Source organism: Microtus ochrogaster, linkage group LG2, assembly GCF_000317375.1.
Source record: "Microtus ochrogaster isolate Prairie Vole_2 linkage group LG2, MicOch1.0, whole genome shotgun sequence".
NCBI classification, from domain to species: domain Eukaryota; kingdom Metazoa; phylum Chordata; class Mammalia; order Rodentia; family Cricetidae; genus Microtus; species Microtus ochrogaster.
This window is the reverse complement of record NC_022028.1, coordinates 48,831,381-48,837,908: the sequence shown is the minus strand read 5'-3', so window position 1 is coordinate 48,837,908 and position 6,528 is coordinate 48,831,381. Positions and strand designations below refer to the sequence as shown.

Sequence of the window (6,528 nt, the reverse complement as noted above, 5' to 3'; positions counted from 1 at the left end):
CCGCGGCCCAGAGGGGCGGCCCGAGCCAGCGTGGGGCTTCCCGCGGGAGTCCGCGGACGGTGACAGCGTGTCGCGCGTGTCCGCGGTCCATCAAGGATAGCTTCTTAGGGAGCGATTGGCCCGCTGCTCCTGCTCCGTGTGTTCCTGTAAAGGGAAGCGGTACAGATGAGATCGGAGCCCGCCGTTCTCAGGGCTCCTGGCTCCTGAGGCTACGGCTTGTGCGATCGGTCCCGCCACGCCACCGGGAGCGCGGGCCGCGAGGCCCAAGTTTGAACGCGCGCCTGGGATTCTGGATAACTGAGACATAGGTGTCAGCCTCGACACGGAAGCTTCTTCCAGAAGTGACTGGTTTGATTTTTTAATTTTTTTAGATGTAGGTGCTTTCCACTAAGGATGGAAGAACCCGCCCCTAAGCAGGCCTCTTGTCATGGCATTAGAAAAATGAGCTTTCTTTAACACTCCGAGGAAGGATTTAACCGAGGCAGGATCGCGTTGCCAGCACGTTTTGTTGCTCAGGCGGTGTCCAGGTGATGCAGGAGTCGGCAGACCCTTTCAGTCCGGGGTCTGTGCCTGCCGAGCATCCTGCTGCAACAGCGTGTTGAGTCTAGACCCACCATTGTGTGAGATATCGCTGAAGCTCACGGTTTCTCCTGGCAAACTTTGTTACCGGGGTACCAGGAGTGGAGGCACCTTAAGAGAGTTCCCTGTGCTTTAGATCGAGCAATCGTGGCTGGAACGATAGCTTTTTCCCCCACGGTCTCCGATTCATGTTGCAAGCAGGTGGATGTTTAGTTCCGTTTCTTTGGCTTTTGTGGCCTAACTTTAGGAAAGTCCTGTGAATTGTGGAAACAAAGTCACTGCGGGAGTAGTAACATTCGGTTACAAGCTTGTTTTTGGTCGGATATTGTTAAAACTAGAACGGCTGAGAAGAAAAGAAATTTGCCAAAGTTCCAAGTGTGGATCCAGGAGCCGTAACTTTTCCAGGGTCAAACAGAACCGGCCGTATTAAAATAGCTATCAAAAGTATGGGACCAAAGTGGAGAGAGTCTCATCTGAGCCCTGGATTTGCTCACGGTGCAACCAGGCTGAACAGAGCCCTCCGCGTCCTTCGGGAGTGTGGTAAGGTTTCGGTGACAACCCGGATGCTTTGCGGACATGCCTCACACTGGCCCTGCTAGATCTCCTGCTCTTACTGTCTGCCTTCCTCCAAGACTTGGAGGACACCTCCAGCAGTTGGAAGCTGCTGCAGATACTTTTGATTTTGTCAGTTTCAGCTACTTAGTTTTAAAGGTCCTCATTAGAAACCTATGTACATTCAGCGATCTTTGGCAGGAATATGGGGGGATGTGCCCCTCCCCAGCCTTCCTGACACTGTTCTTTGATGGCAGAGGTGACAAGGAATTCAAGTAATAGAACAGTTGGGGGACTTGAATATCCTGATGTAATGGTGTGGCCTCAGAGTGGCTGAGGGTAAGAGTCTTTGGTGATTAAGGTGGCTTACAACTAGCCGTGTTGAATCCATGTGTCTTCAGTTCTGTTTAGAGCCTGTATAAAGTGAAGTATGTTGTGTATAGAAGTTGGTGGTAGAGATTGGTAGGATGAACAAAGTCTGGGCTATACATATGGTCATTTGGTGCCAAGCGTCCATAGGCCTGGCCACAAAAGCTGCTGAGTGTTCCTTTGCTGAGAGGATGCGGGGTACCCAGCCTGCTGCAGCCCCTGCTGTTCTGCTGTTGTTAATGGAAATTTTCTGCAGAAGGCATTCAGTGTGGTGCCTGGCCTGTGGTTGAAAACTCCTGTTTCTCTGCTGTTCTGTGGTTCTCAGGACATGCCTCAGGAGCATGGAAAGAGGATGGAGCAGCTTCTTATTCCAAGTATTTTCAGGGAGGAAAACATCTGGAGTGTCTTTATAATGTTGAAAACCACTAGGTAGGGTTGTAGCTCACAGACAGAACTTTGCTTTACAGACCCCTGAAGCTGATTCCGAACATCCCTACCCCAGGTGGCTTTATTGTCTTGGGCCAGTCTCTGGAATGATAGAGTGTGACCAGCCTGATGTGTCAAACCACAGGCCCTCTTCCCTTTTGAGGAGAGATTAGTGTGGATTGTCCATGCTTGTTGTGTGTGAGGTCATTTCTGCTTAGGGGAATCCTGTCATCCTAAATTCCTGTGTCACTTATTTGGCCCACCTTCTAATTGAGTAAAGCCTTCTCAGGTGACAGTGTATATGTGTGCTCAGTGGGATGAGACAGCAGGAGTCCAGGGTTCCCTCTGTAACCATGTTGCCTGGTCCTCACCCAGTCCATCTCACATTCTCTCAGTGCCCACTTATACATTCTTCATCCTCTTCCCTTTGTTAGCCACGAACCTGAGATTTCTGAGTTCTTTCCCCACACATCACCATTCACACACTGCCTCGGAGCTGGGGGCTGCCTTTTTCCACATTAACTACTTTTTCTTCCCAACAACCACATTTGACTTTCTGTGTGTATGAAGGTGCCAATTTTAGGTATCCCGTACAAGTGGGATAATACATTTGCCTTTTTATGATTGGCTCATTTCACTTAGTAAAATTTTTTTCATACTTTAGTTTGTGCCAGCATTTCCATATTTTTAAGCCTAATACAGTCCCATTCTATATCTGTCCTGCATTTTGTTCACCCATCCTTTGCTGAACACTTGGTTCCTTCCACCTTTTGGCTATTGTGAATAACATGGCCATGAACATGAGTTGTAATTATCCGAGGCTATGCCTGTAGTGCTTTGGTGGTCTCAGAAGTAGATTGTGATATCATGTTAGTTATGTCTTAACCCCTATCCTGCTTCTCTACAATGGCAGTGAAATGCTCATGGTTTCCGGCTTCTCGCCATCCTGGCTCTTAGTGTTTTGTTGTTTTGGGGCAAGAACCGAGAGCTTTTTGAACAGTGGGCAAGCGCTCTCCTAGCACCCGTTTTCTGTCTAGTTGTTAATAGCTATCCTGCTGGGTGTGAGGTGGCATTTTATAATTTTAATTAATTTCTCTGGTGATTAGTGATGCTCAACACCTTTTTCTGAGTTTATTTGCCAGTTGTGTGTTTTCTTTGGAGACACTTCTTTTTTTAAGTTCTTTGCCCACTTCTGAATCTAGTTTATAAACATCCATTTTATGTATCAATTGTTAAAGTGCTTCTGTATCTGGCGTTATCATGTAATTTTGTGCATATTAACATAACGGTTTCTTATTTTAAAATTTTAAAGTCGGGCCAGAGAGATGGCTCAGCAGGTAAAGAAGGGCACTTGCCACCAAGCCTGACAACCTGCGTTCATTCCCAGATCCCACATGGTAGAAGAAGAGAATTGACTTCTACAAGTTGCTCTTTAACCTCCACATTAGCTGTGGCATTGTACAAACACACAATAAAGAAATAAATTTAATTTAAAAATGTGTCACAGTTTTTTCTTTTTTTTAAAATATCTGATGGTTATGCCTAGTGTGTCAGTGCCTTTGAACACTTAGCTTTTGACATTGTCTGTTTCCCATCTGAAAGCTGGCTTTCCTCTCATCTGCTCACCGCAGTACTAGCCAGGTTGACAAGGACTCTGCTGTGGAAAGGCAGCAGCTGCAGGCAGAAGGGCCCTCTGGGGCCTCTTTCTGTAGTGCACCATCGATGGCTCTCAGCAACACTGGCAGTGCCCGAGGGAGAGAGACTGTCCTAGGGAAAGGGTGCTCAGCGTGCAGGAGTTACAGTCCCTGTTTCTACTACCTTCCTTTGCTTTCCTTGTGCTAGGAATTGACCCTGGGACGCTGTACATGGTAAGCACATATTACCATTATGCTATAGCCTAGCACCCATCTCTCACAGGACAGTTTTACTGTCTACAGGACATTATGTAAGTTTTGTGTGTCATTTGTATTGATACCAGTGATAGTCATAAGTTTTAAAACTTTGATAATGAATTTCATAGCTATAATAGACCATCTAATTCGGTCTATCAAAACATTCTAGCTGGGTGATGGTGGCGCACGCCTTTAATCCCCACACTCAGGAGGCAGAGGCAGGCGGATCTCTGTGAGTTCGAGACCAGCCTGGTCTACAAGAGCTAGTTCCGGGACAGGCACCAAAGCTACAGAGAAACCCTGTCTTGAAAAACCAAAAAAAACCAACAACAACAAACAAACAAACAAAAAATTCTAAAACCTGTAAAATGTCTTTTTTTTTTTTTTTTGTTGTAGGGTTTTTCTGTGGTTTTGGAGCCTGTCCTTAGCCTTGGTGCCTGTCCAGGCTGGTCTAGAACTCACAGAGATCCGCCTGCCTCTGCCTCCCAAGTGCTGGGATTAAAGGCGTGCGCCACCACTGCCCGGCTTGTAAAATGTCTTTTATTAGGGCTAAGGAGATAACAGGTAAAGTGCTTGCTATACAAGTGTGAACCAAGCTTAGATCCCCAGATCCCACTCAGAAGCCTCACGTGGTAGCACATCTGTAAATCCTAGCACTCCTGTGAGACGGAAGGCAGAGAGACATGAGAATCCCTGGAAGCTCATGGGCCAGCTTGCCTGGCAAATGCAGTAGCAAACAAGAAAAGTGGAAGGTGAGGACTGTCTCAAGTCTGTCCCCTGACCTCTGCACACTCATGCTATAGCACTATGCCAGCAATCACACCCTTACACTAACACACATGTGTCTTTGTTATTAGAAATTTGCTATGTCTTTTATTCTGTAGATTTTTAGTGTGTTTTTTGCTTTGTATCCCAGGCTTGCCTCAAACCATTCTTCTGTTTGAGCCTCCCATGTGGCTGAGTTGTTTTGGGTTGTAAGTGTACCACTGAGCCTGGCACAGGTTTTGTTTTAATAAGATTTAATATCTGATTTTATTTGGATATTGAGTTTTAAATGGCACCCTCTCAAGCTTTGTCTGAAGACTAAAGTGGTTTCTTGGCAGATGTTTCCTTCTACTGAGTTACTTATTGACTGACTGTCTGCTGGGGAAGGGAAATTGGGGCTGTTGATGAGTTGTGAGCCCCGTCACCTGAGACTTCTTGCACAATGGAACTCCCTGGACTTTATGCTAGGTGCTTAATTCCAAAAGAGCTCCTGGAGAAAGTGTACTTTTGAAGATAGACCTTCGCTAGTGTTCTTAGAATGCTCTGGCTTTGCAGGTTTATTAAAAAGCAGATTTAGGGCTAGAGAGATGGCTCAGCAGTTAACTGGGTTCAGTTCCCAGCACCCACATGGCAGCTCACAGTTGTCTGTAACTCCAGTTCCAGGAGATCCAACACCCTCACCCAGACATACATGGAGGCAAAACACCATTGTATATAAAATTTTTTAAAAAGCAGGTTTAATTTGGACAAAGACCATCAGTTCTTAGGAGGATTAGTAACAAGGAAAATGCAGAAACTCCTGAGTGCTGTCTTCAGCCTTCTGCTGTCATTTCTGTCTCTTTTAGTGCTGGTTTTGCTCTCTGCAGATACTAGCACTGAACTTGCCCAGAATGCCCAGGTTTTTTTGGATCGGGGTTACTAAGGCTCACTCTGAAGCAGGTAGGACTGAGAAAGTTGTCCTGTGTTGGTGTGGCAACTGGAAAGGAACATAGGATGGTAGGGCCTACCCAATGGCATAAAACATCACCAACTGAGTTGGTAAGCATTTTAGGTGGGTTAAGAGTATTCTGGGACAGCCAGGGTTATACAGAAACTCTCTTCCAAAAAAAAAAAAAAAAAATGAGGGAAAAAAAGGAAAGAAAAAGAGAGACATTTTTCTTTGCTTAGCTCTACTTTATTTAGACCAGGAGTTAGCAAACTACAAAAATCCCATGGTGCGGATCTCTGTGAGTTCGAGACCAGCCTGGTCTACAGAGCTAGTTCCAGGACAGGCTCCAAACCCACAGAGAAACCCTGTCTCGAAAAACCAAAAAAAAAATCCTATGGTGGCCTGCATTTGTATGGCCCTAGAGCCAAAGATTAGTTCATGGCGGAAAGGGGGGGGGGAGAGAGAGAGAGAGAGCGCGCGCACGCATGTGAGATAATACACACATGCACGTGTGGTGAAGACCAAAAGTCAAGGTAAGGTGTATCTATCTATCTATCTATCTATCTATCTATCTATCTATCTATCTATCTATCTATCTATCTTTCTATCTTTCTATCTTTCTATCTTTCTATCTTTCTATCTTTCTATCTTTTTGAAGGCAGGCAGGGTCTCTCACCAAACCTAGAACTCATGGATTTTGCTAGAATGGCTGATCAATGAGCTTTAGGGGTCTATCCGTCTGTCCATGTTTCCCCAGTGCAGAGGTTACAAGTGCATGTTACTGTGCCTGACCCTTAGATAGGTGCTGAGGATCTGAACTTGGGGTCTCAAATTTGTATAGTAGGTGCTTTGCCCATTGGACTGTCTACCCAATTTGATTCAGGCTTTTTCCTTTTTTAAATGTGTTCTTTTTTTCTACATTTTAGCGATTGTTTGTTTGTTTTGTTTTTCTGTATAGCCATGGCTGTCCTGGAACTCACTCTGTAGACCAGACTGGCCTTGAATTTAGAAATCCAC

The 6,528-nt window shown here is 45.6% G+C and overlaps 1 protein-coding gene across 1 annotated transcript in view; it reads left to right on the top strand.

Annotated features, from left to right (window-relative positions):
- Window positions 1-26: 26 nt before the first annotated feature.
- The window catches only part of Pknox1 (PBX/knotted 1 homeobox 1), a 42,003-nt gene continuing 35,501 nt past the window's right edge, over window positions 27-6,528 (top strand). The window contains exon 1 of the mRNA XM_026785545.1: window positions 27-1,119. The gene's annotated coding sequence lies outside the window, so the exon portion shown is untranslated. The remainder of the gene's footprint in view (window positions 1,120-6,528) is intronic.